General features: G+C 42.2%; 1 protein-coding gene across 1 annotated transcript in view; it reads left to right on the top strand.

The window, feature by feature from the left end:
• Nucleotides 1–10150: 10150 nt before the first annotated feature.
• Nucleotides 10151–10656, top strand: part of SFR1 (SWI5-dependent homologous recombination repair protein 1) — a 4400-nt gene continuing 3894 nt past the window's right edge. Inside the window, exon 1 of the mRNA XM_014549477.1 lies at nucleotides 10151–10643. The gene's annotated coding sequence lies outside the window, so the exon portion shown is untranslated. The remainder of the gene's footprint in view (nucleotides 10644–10656) is intronic.

Genomic DNA, 10656 nt, shown 5'->3' with positions numbered 1-10656 from the left:
CTGTCCTGCCCTGCCTGCAGTATGCAAATTAGCCACCATCTTTGTTGGCAGCTAATTTGCATATCATGCTGATTAGCCAATGGGAGGCGTAGCGAAGGTACGGTCAATTACCATGTTTGTCTATTATTAGATAGGATTATATATATAGATACTACATTTTGTTTATCCATGAATCTTTTGATGGATAATTGGGTTGTTTCCACATTTTGGTTATTGTGAATAATTTTGCTATGAGCATTAGTGTACAAATATGTTTGAGTCTGTTTCAATTCTTTTGGGTATATATTAAAAAGTGGAATTGCTGGCTAATGTGTATTATGAAAATACCCAGTTTTTTCTCCTGTGTGCCTTTCCTTTACTTTCACACTACTTCTGACACTTCTGGTCACCAAATGTGTTGGTTTTTCTCCCCCCCTCCCACACCAAGCAATTCTTTGTGACATCAGCTGGGTGGCCTATAATTTAACTCAATTCTGATACTATCTACCTAAGGTAGCATCAGATCCCACAGGTTAGGGACTCAGTCCCATTAGACTGCCCCCCTATTTTAGATACCAATCACAAGTAGTAGGCCCCCATGTTACCCACAACTTTTATCCAATTTGGCTACAAATTGGAGGTCCCCATGACCAGTCTCCCCCTTGCATTTCATTATTTGCTAGGACAGCTCACAAAACTCAACATGTTTACCAGTTTATCAAAGGATATGATAAAGGATAAAGATGAACAGCCAGATGAGGGGATATAGAGGGCGAGGTCTGGGAGGTTCCTGAGGGCAGGAGCTTCTGTCTCCATGGAGTTGAGGTGAATCACCCTCCTAGTATGTGCATGTGTTCACCAACCTGGAAGCTGTCCAATTCCCATACTATTGGGATTTTATGGAGGTTTCCTCAGGTAGGCATGATTAATTATTGACTGTATTTTCAGCCCCTCTCCAGAAAAGTGGTAGGAGAGGGATTCAACATTCCAAGCTTCCAATCATGGCTTGGTCTTCCTGCTGACCAGCTACCATCCAGGAGTCAGAGTCACCTCATTAGAAGCAAAGACACTCTTATCACCCAGAAAATTCCAAGGGATTTAGGAGCTGTGTCAGAAACTGAAGTCAAAGACCAAAATTTGAAATAAGGATGGTCCTAGAGCTCTTATCACCTAGGAATTTACAAGGATTTCAGGAGCATTGTACCAGGAACTGCTCTGGGGCAGCAGGTGGCGGGAAGGCAGAGAGGGGATATCCTTTATAATAAAAGCCTAATATGCTAAGTGTCCAACTGTTCAACCGTTCAACCAGTCGCTATGACACGCACTGACCACCAGGAGGCAGACACTCTGACCAGTAGGTTAGCTTGCTGCTGGGGTCTGGCCGATTGGGACTGGGCCAGACGGGCCAGACACGCCCTAGAGCCCTCCCATAGTCCCTCCCCAACTCCAATCGTGCAACGGTGGGGTCCCTTGGCCTGACCTGCGCCCTCTTGAAATCTGGGACCCCTCGGGGGATGTCAGAGAGCCGGTTTCAGCCCAATCCTCGCAGGCCAGGCTGAGGGACCCCACCGGTACACGAAACTGTGCACTGGGCCTCTAGTATATATATATCAATGCAGGAGCTGCCCCCTGGTGGAGCACCGCTCAGCCAGAAGTCAGGCTCACAGCTGGCCAGCGTAGTGGCCAGAAGCCTCTCTCTCCTCCGTGGCAGTGCTAAGGAGCAGCGTGCAGAGTGGTAAGGAGTAGTGAGCAGTTGGGTGATAAGGAGCGAGGGGTTGTGCACTTGGGTTGGGGGGTGTCCCTCAGCCTGGCCTGGCCCTCTCACAGTCCAGGAGCCCTTGGGGAGTGGGCCTAAGCCGGCAGTCAGACATCCCTCTCGTAATCCGGGACCCCTCACTCCTTACTGCCCGCCTGCTCACTGTTCCTTACTGCTCGGCTCGCTACTCCTTAGCATCAAATGTCAATAAAGGCAAGGGCATGGGTTCCAGAAGATGACAGTAAAAGTAACCAGAGTAACCAGGAGCATTTTCTGCAATGACAAGTGGTGGGAAATAGGACTTAGCCTGAAGTCCTGGGCTTGGGAGACTGGGACTCAGATGATGTGGGAGGGCTGCTACCAGTAAGAAGAAGGGAAAGGTCTCTGAAGAAAAAAGTCCTCTATGTAAAAATCCCCCACCCCCCAGGGCTGGTGCTGATTGGATCTATGTTACAACTACCAATGTATCCAATTTGTCTTTGTAAATTTTAAAAAATATACTTTTATATACTTTTTCCATTTTCAGCACCTAGCACATCTTCCATGGTATCATCATAATGGTTATTTCTATAGGGACTTTTATCTGTAACTCCAACTCTCTGTGAACTAAGTAATGTTGGAAACTGTTAATTTCAGGTGTACCAAAATGTACCAAAACTAAAATCAGAGAAATTCAGAGCTGGAAAAGATTACCTTTCTCTCTACAATTCATAGGTGAGAAAACTGGGACCACAGAACTTAATTGAATCTGCCAAAGTCACATGGCTAGTTAGCTGTTAGTGGCAGGATCAGTAAAGAACTTAGTTGCTCTGATTCAGTCCTAACCCCTGATGCAGCCACAGTTCCATCAGAATGAATGAATCAGAGAAAAAGACTTGTAAACATCAATTGTGTCATTTGTATTCACCTAAACTTGTATTCAAACAAAAATCCCAAATAACTTCCCCTATTTAAACTGACAACCCATGATTATATCATATTTAGTACAGATTTAAGTAACCTCACCTTCACAGTTTGTGACCACAGCCCATTTCATGCCCAATTCACTGCATAGAGCAACAAAAATCAACAAAGAAAATGTTTGGACTGCTAAAGAAAATGTAAGTAAGTAAGGTCTGTGGCTTTACAGTCTTACTCATTTAAAATTTCACCTACTGTAAATTGTGGCTTATCTAATTTACAAGATATAGTCTACGGCCATACCACCCTGAACACGCCCGATCTCGTCTAATTTACAAGATATAATCTGGCTTAACCTGACTATTATAATATTCTGTCAGTCCTATGAAAGTACACATGTATCTATAATGCATATTTACATCTTTATTAATCATAATTTTTGCATTTCCATAATCATTTTTATTCAATTGTATCAAAAGACCTTGATAACATAAAGTATGCATTTTTCATTAAGGAAGAAATTATTTTTTTTCAGAATTTGGCCCAATTAACTATGCTCAGGTTTTGTGGTGTTTGATCTACTATTTGGATATTAAAACCCAGATTAAATCTATAGAATAAATTATAGTATGAAATAAACAAGCCTAATAATCAGTAGTCTGTTTTAACAAATAATTTTTTAAAACACAAGAGTTTTGTTCTGGTTAAGGGCAAGAAATCCTATATAATAAAAGAGTAATATGCAAATTGACCCTAATGATGGAATGACCAGAACGACTGCTCAACCAGTCACTATGAGGGGCACTGACCACCTCTCAATCCCTATCCCCGGCCTGCAGGCTCCCATTGCCCGATGGTGAGTGGGTAACCGGGAATGGGTGTCGGGAGATGCTGGTGGCACCAGGCCAAGGTCCCCCGCCCCACCGGTCATCCCACACACAGAGGGCTACCCACAGCGGGGGTGGGGCTGGCAAGTGGGCAGGAATGGCCAACCTCTCGGTTCCTCCCCTTGGCTGGCAGGCTCTGATCGCCCAATGGCGAACGGGGAACTGGGGGTGGGTGGCGGCGGGGAGCGGGGCCGGCTGCAGGCAGCCTGGGAAGATGGCCCTGATCGCAGGCCAGGCCTAGGAACTGTACCCCCATACAAATTTCATGTGCCGGGTCTCTAGTATTAATAAAGATGTTGCCTTCCCCTTCCTCCCCCTCCTCTCTTTCCCTTTTTTTTCTCCCCTCGTCTTTTCCCTTCCTCCCTCTCCCCCAACAACATTCTTGGCATTGAATTTCAACTCTTGAGGACAGCTTCAGTTATGAATGTGATGTTCCAGGAAAGCTTCCTGTAGTCTGAGCTTAAGGAGTTATTGATTGGAAGGTGATAGGCTTACTAATTAGTATTCAAATGTTCAATTTCTGCCTCCTAAGTACTCTCATTAGTCCACATAATTCTTATCTGTGGTCTTTCAAACCTGTGATAACATGCTATTTTCACTGTTCAACATCAAGTCACTTCAGATAGTGACTCATTGCATCTGTTTGATATCCATGAATTTCTTTTTCTGAAATGAATTTTCTTCCTAGAGCTTATTTTGGGGACTTAACCCATTCTGAGCATGGAAGCATTCTACATTGAAGGAAGCAGTAAGTATGATTCTGTCAAACCATAAAAATAGAAAGTGTTCATAGCAGACAGGGTTGTATTTGTGGGTAGAAGTGGTTGATTGATTCATCCTGAAAACTAGTGGCTGAAAATAAATCGCTATCTCCATAGACAATTATTGGAATGAAACAAAGTCAGCTTTAAATACCTTCCAAACGTGAGGAAAACAACTCCGAGTGAAAATAATATGTACTGACAAAACTGCTTTTTAAAAAAGAGGAACATCTTGCCAAAGATCAAACTCATTCCTTTCGGGGCAGTTCAATTGCACAAGCTTTATGATAATTATTGTTATATTTAAGATTTGGCAGCTTCACAAAAATCTTAAACTTGTACAAACAGGTTCAAAACACCCTATTTCAGTGGCTCAGAATTAGGCTAGGAAAGCATTTCAGATAATGCAAACCTGTAGTAATGCTTTTGTTGTTTCTTTTTAAAAAAACCCATGGGCAGCTTATAATGTATAGTTTCACAAGAATTTGCTTAATAAATGTAGTTGTGATTAGTTACCTGCCCTCCCAAACCCAAACCTGTGTACTTTAGTATCATGGGATATTATCTGCCAAATGACAGGCTTTTAAAAGTCTGAGGAGACCATCTTTGAAGGTGAGTGTTATTCCTGCATTTGGTATGAATTCCACTGACAGCAGATCTTCAGCAACATAAAAGCTGAGTTTTCAATATCCAGCATTCATAGAAGGGCATAGATTCACAACTTATACCAGAGTGTAAAGAAAAGAGTAAATAGTTCAATGGAGATAGACTAAGCCATCATTCTCATGTACTGTAAGTATTGGAAAACAATTAACCTTTTCCTGACTAAAAGATAGTAAGAGTAAGGTTTATAAGTGGCTGTAAGAAAAGGATAATTTTACTCAGAGCCACTTACATCAAATGAAAAATAACTGAGATGATACAGGTACTTGACAGCTACTATACTAATAATCTGAGTGGCACACAGGGGAAATTTGGGGAGGTGGGAGGGTTGGGAAGTGTTTGAGATAAAGGTGTACACTGTTGAAAGAATAATATTACGTCTTAATCTTGTGTTAACAAAGTCTAAATAGCTGGGTAATCTTGGAAAACTGTCAGGGTGAATGTAGCTGTATCATATGCTTCTTTCTAAGAACCTATTTATGGGAAAGATATATTTTCACTATAAAAAACAGTGATATCATTTGCCATTATTAAACTTCACATTTTATTTATTTATTTATTTATTTATTTATTTATTTAGGTTGCTACAAAGGTGGAGAGCTGGGTAATGTTGATCTCACTGACAAGTTGTGTGATTTAAACATGACATGGGGGACATGGGCACTAGGCACAACCTTGAAGGTGGAAGGGAGAGGATCAAGGAAGAGATGCCTTTGCCCAAGCCACTTCCCCCATCTTTGATCATGCCTCTCCATGGATACTACCTGGTGATTCAGATCTGGTGGTCAGGGGCTCTGCATTCAGTGGGTTTGGTATAACTCATAAAGGTCCATGATGAAAATCTAAGACATTTTATGTTGCCTTTGGGAGTGGTGGGAAAGGGATTAAGCTTCTATCTAGCTCTCAGATCTTGAACAGGGCCATGAAATTCCTGGTTCTAAATAATTCAGGTTTTCTCTACTACTACCTACTTTATCATCAACGTTTGCTAAGTGATAGAAGAGCAGAAACAAAAAGATCAAAAGGGTCCTAGCTCATGGTAGAATGGTCTCTTAACTCCTTATTTCTTGGTACCATTGATACCCTTGCTCCCCATCTAAAAAACATCACTGAGAATAAACCTTTTATACTCTTAAGTCTGAAACAAAAGTGAGAGCCCAGGGTAGAAAACTGAGTTGATTTTTTTTTTCCTGGCACTTCAAACAGATTTAAATACTGTGAAATTATCGTGGGAGTTATCTCTCAAACTTCAGGTAGTTAAAAGTGATTATAAGACATGTTCTGTTGCTTAAGGATTTGCTGACATCTAATGCCTTTTTTCTCCAAATAAATGCACTGATGACATTTCTGAGTTAATAAAGGATCTGAGAAAGACGTGGCCCTGACCAATACTTTTATTACCCTTACTTTACCACAATCTAACTCATCTGCCACGACCCTCCCACCCACATACACCCTTACCCCCTTCCTCACTGTTATTAATCTAACCTGAATCACTCTATTCTTCTCCAAGAGAACACACCCCAGTAATAGCAATGAGTCATAGACACTCTACTTCTCTGGTCTCTAATGGACTTGATAAAATGCCAGATCTGAGAGAATAAAAGGAAAGGAACTTTAGGTGAAAAGAGCTCTTTAGGATCTTGTTCAGTATATTACCCTCAATATTAGTTACCAGATGAATTTTCTAGTTGCCTGGGGGTGGACAGATTTTTATCATACTAATACTATTGACCATTCCCATATTTCCATACTCTCAGTAGACATCCTACTACTCAGTGAGGCAACCTCTTAGGCATGCCTATAGCTAAGTCAAGGGCTCTTTCATCTTGAGGTTAAAAATAAAACTTTTTCCTTCTTAACTTAGCTAAAGCATATTAAACAGTTCACCCCTTTGATAACAATGTCTTCAATAGACTCTACAAGTGAATCATTACACATTATAAATGTTTATATGAGGTCTTTAGGTAATAGAGAAAAGAAATAGAAATAGTTTGTCAATTATTCTCAAAGGGAAACTTATGAGAAGACAGAGGACTAAATAAAATGCATCTTCTTTACCAATGGATAGGTCTTTAAGATGATATTTGAATTCATGGCAAGAGAAACCTAGAGGAGAGTTTTTAAAGGCAATTATATACAAATGTCTTAAGAAATATTGCAAGTTGATTAAGAGAATTTAGATTTTCTTTTGAGTGTTATAAATCTGTATTAGTTTGTCTTAATAAACACTATAAATCAACTTAATCATGTGCATTCTGCATAATTCCTCAGCTAAGTGGATTTAAATCTGGTCTTAAAAATGTATATTTATATTTTTAATTGTTTTTAAAAATACCTATACTAGCTATGTCTATATACTACTAATATAATTTTTTTTTTTTTGGTCAAACCCAGAAAAGTTAATGAAACGGAACTTAGGTCACCCTGAGATTACTGTTAAAATTTTTAAAATAAAGCTGAAGCCAATAATTAAAAAACTAAATACATCTTCTGAAACAAAAGTTTGAATTGTGGCTTAAAAGTGTGTGTGTGTTTGTATGGAGAAAGAGAAAGGGAGAGGGAGACAGCATTCACTATGCTCTTCTTGTTATTAAAAAAAAAAAACCTCATAAAATTTTTTTAGGTCTATGTCATCATCCTACCAACAATAATCACAGAGAAGAATGGAAGGTACATTTTACCACTCCTTAATGAATAACAAAGTGACTAATGGTAGCCCTGGGTATTGCAGAAATTTAAAAACACAATGAGAAAACCTGCCTTAGGTTGATATTAATTACTATTATCATTGAATTCCATTGCTCAAATTGTTCTCCATGGTAGGGTAAGGAGCCATTGCCTTCTGGCATATTTTTCCCTGCCTGAAAAGCTTCATAGGAAAATACAATGTCCTGTGTCAGAAACACCACACTCCTTAAAGGTCAAAAGATTTTGGGCTCCTAAGGACATGAAAATGTTTGCTAGGCTTTATCTAAAGGTACAGTGAAAACTATAGAGGCTATATCCCAGATCTCTTACATTAGAGTGGAATGTATGTTTCCATTTTGGTATGTGATGGGAATAGGTAAAACACAAACATATATGGAAGATCAGGGGTTTTTTTTGTTTGTTTGTTTGTTTTTAAAATATATTTTTATTGGTTTCAGAGAGGAAGGGAGAGATAGAAACATCAATGATGAGAGAGAACCACCGATCGACTGCCTCCTACCCCCCGCCCCCCCCCCCCACTGGGAATGGAGCCCACAACCCAACATGTGCCCCCGACCAGAATCAAGCCGGGGACCCTTCAGTCCGCAGGCCAACGCTCTATCCACTGAGCCAAGCCGGTTAGGGCTGAAACTAGGTTTTTCTGAGTACTTATTCTGAAAATCTTTAAAAAGCTGGCCAAAACAATCTCATTTTAATATACCAGTTCACATAATAAGCAAGTCAGAACATTTCCAAGGCAAGATGTTGTTTTCCTTTATGCAGCCAGCAAAAACAGCTCTGAGCTTAGGTTGTAATGATAAAAGGATTTTGGAGCAGCTGTCTTGAGGGAATCATAAACAGGACCCAACCTTATGCCCCAAGGTATAAAGAATATGCAGAGTCTGCATGGTGCTTCTAGTGTCAGGACAAATCATTCTGCTTTTTTCAGTGTGAGTAACTGATGCCAATGGATGAGTAAAGGGAGAAATAAAAGTACAGACTGAGACCTGTGGCTTGGTTAGGTGAATAACACCCCTATCACAAAATCATGAGTGCTCACTCACGTTCATTTTCTAAATTCCTTGAGATTAATTTATAGCATTTTTGAAAAATTTAGGAGTGGAATACATATTAATTACTGTGGAGGCTCCAAATTTTCTGCTATTTGTGGTTTAAATTGTGAGAAATATCACAGAGCACAACCCCCATTAAAAAAATCTGTGGCCTTTTTTTGAAAGGTAAGTGCAGGGTTGAAAAAATTATGTGATGCATTCCTTTAAGTCAATTCGGGAATGATGAATATAGTTGCTATCTTCTATAATAAAAGCCTAATATGCAAATTGTCCCCTACGGTGGTTGTTCCACTGGGAGTTCGACTGCTTGCTATGACATGCGCTGACCACCAGGGGGCGGTGTAGAACATGGCGGGCGTCAGCAACGAAATAGCACTGGCAGCAAGTGGAGGCGCTGCCAGGCCCGATGGGCTCCCACAAGAGCGGGACTGCGGTGGGATGGTGGAGCAGATGAGTGGGCAGCGCCAGGTCAAGAGGCCCACACTGTGCACTGGCCCGCGGCTGCGCTCACCATATGGAGCGCCGTTGACTCAGGTGGAGGGGTCCGCGGGGGCCTGGGGGCCCAGGTGCTGCCCAGGGCCCAGAGGTCAGCTGGGACCTGCCCTTCCATGCCAGATGCTCGCGCTTCGATTGCCTGCCAGGCCTAGGGATTGCACCCGTTCACGGATTTCGTGCACTGGGCCTCTAGTATAAAATAAGAACTACAGTGGGGCCTTGACTTACGAGTGTCCCGACTAACGAGTTTTTCGAGATACGAGCCATCTCTCGGCCGATTTTTTGCTTTGTGTTGCGAGCTAAAATTCGGGTTACGAGCCAGCTTCAGATACCCCACCGCTAGTTGGCGCAGCGAACGTCACAGTGAATGCCACAACATCAGCCCAGCATCACGTGTCTCACTCATTCACTTTTTGATTTGACATACGAGTAATTTGAGTTACGAGCTCCATCACGAAACGAATTAAACTCGTAAGTCAAGGCCCCACTGTAGACTGCTTCGTAGATACTAGCACTGTTCTCATCGTATGTAATGAATTCTCATTTAATCCTCTCATCCCTAGGAGGTCGATATTATAATCCCATTTTACCCACATTTTACCCTTGAAAGGAAGGCACAGAGACACTCCATTACGAAGCACATAAAATTATGGTGCCGGGATTCGAACCCCGGCCATTTGACGCCCACATTTGTCTGTGTTTCTATCCGACCGCTCAGGACTCAGGTAAATCCTCTGGGTCCTGACTACTCCCAGGCCAGTCAGAAAGGTGTCAGCACAGAGACAGCGTCAACCTTTAAAAAGGCCATTCATTCCCCAGGACCGAGAACCCCGGCCCGTAACATGCCCACCTTCCTGGTGACTCAGCAATTACTCAGCTGTCTTTGCCCAAAGCAGCACTCCACCCACTGAGTGAGCTTGGTTGTTGCACAGCCACAGCCCATCGCCACACAGGAAACCGAGGGCGTGTGTTAGACTAAGGACGCGCTGCCCAGGATTCACAAGGGCCCGGTCTGCTCCAGGCAACAACATAATCTTATTTCGGGGTCTGTTCTGCTTCCTCTGTTGTACCACAACAAACGTCCTTGGACGGCATTTTCTCTCAGATTTGAAGCCAAACTGAGGAAATCTAAATGCTGAGGTAGATACAGCAGAACCTCTGGGACTGGACCGCACGGGCTAGAAACGAGCTCGACTGGATTCTCCACAGGCCATTAACCCGGCGCGGCTCTTTCGTGGCCTCGGCCTTTGCAGAGTTTACGAGCTGTAAATTCAACACACGGACCTCCCTGCGGCTCTCGGTCCTCTCATGTCCGAGGAAAGGTCTTTGCTGTGGTGAGCAAGGAGCCCAAACACAACGAAGCAGGAAGGAAAGTTTTGCACAGAGAGAAGAGAGAGGGAAAGCCGCGAAGAAAAGCGCGCTCCCCGGGAATCCGGACGTGAATTGCGACG

Source organism: Myotis brandtii, unplaced genomic scaffold, assembly GCF_000412655.1.
Source record: "Myotis brandtii unplaced genomic scaffold, ASM41265v1 scaffold550, whole genome shotgun sequence".
NCBI lineage: Eukaryota > Metazoa > Chordata > Mammalia > Chiroptera > Vespertilionidae > Myotis > Myotis brandtii.
Note: the sequence above shows the minus strand (reverse complement) of the source record. Positions and strands in the feature narration are given on the sequence as shown.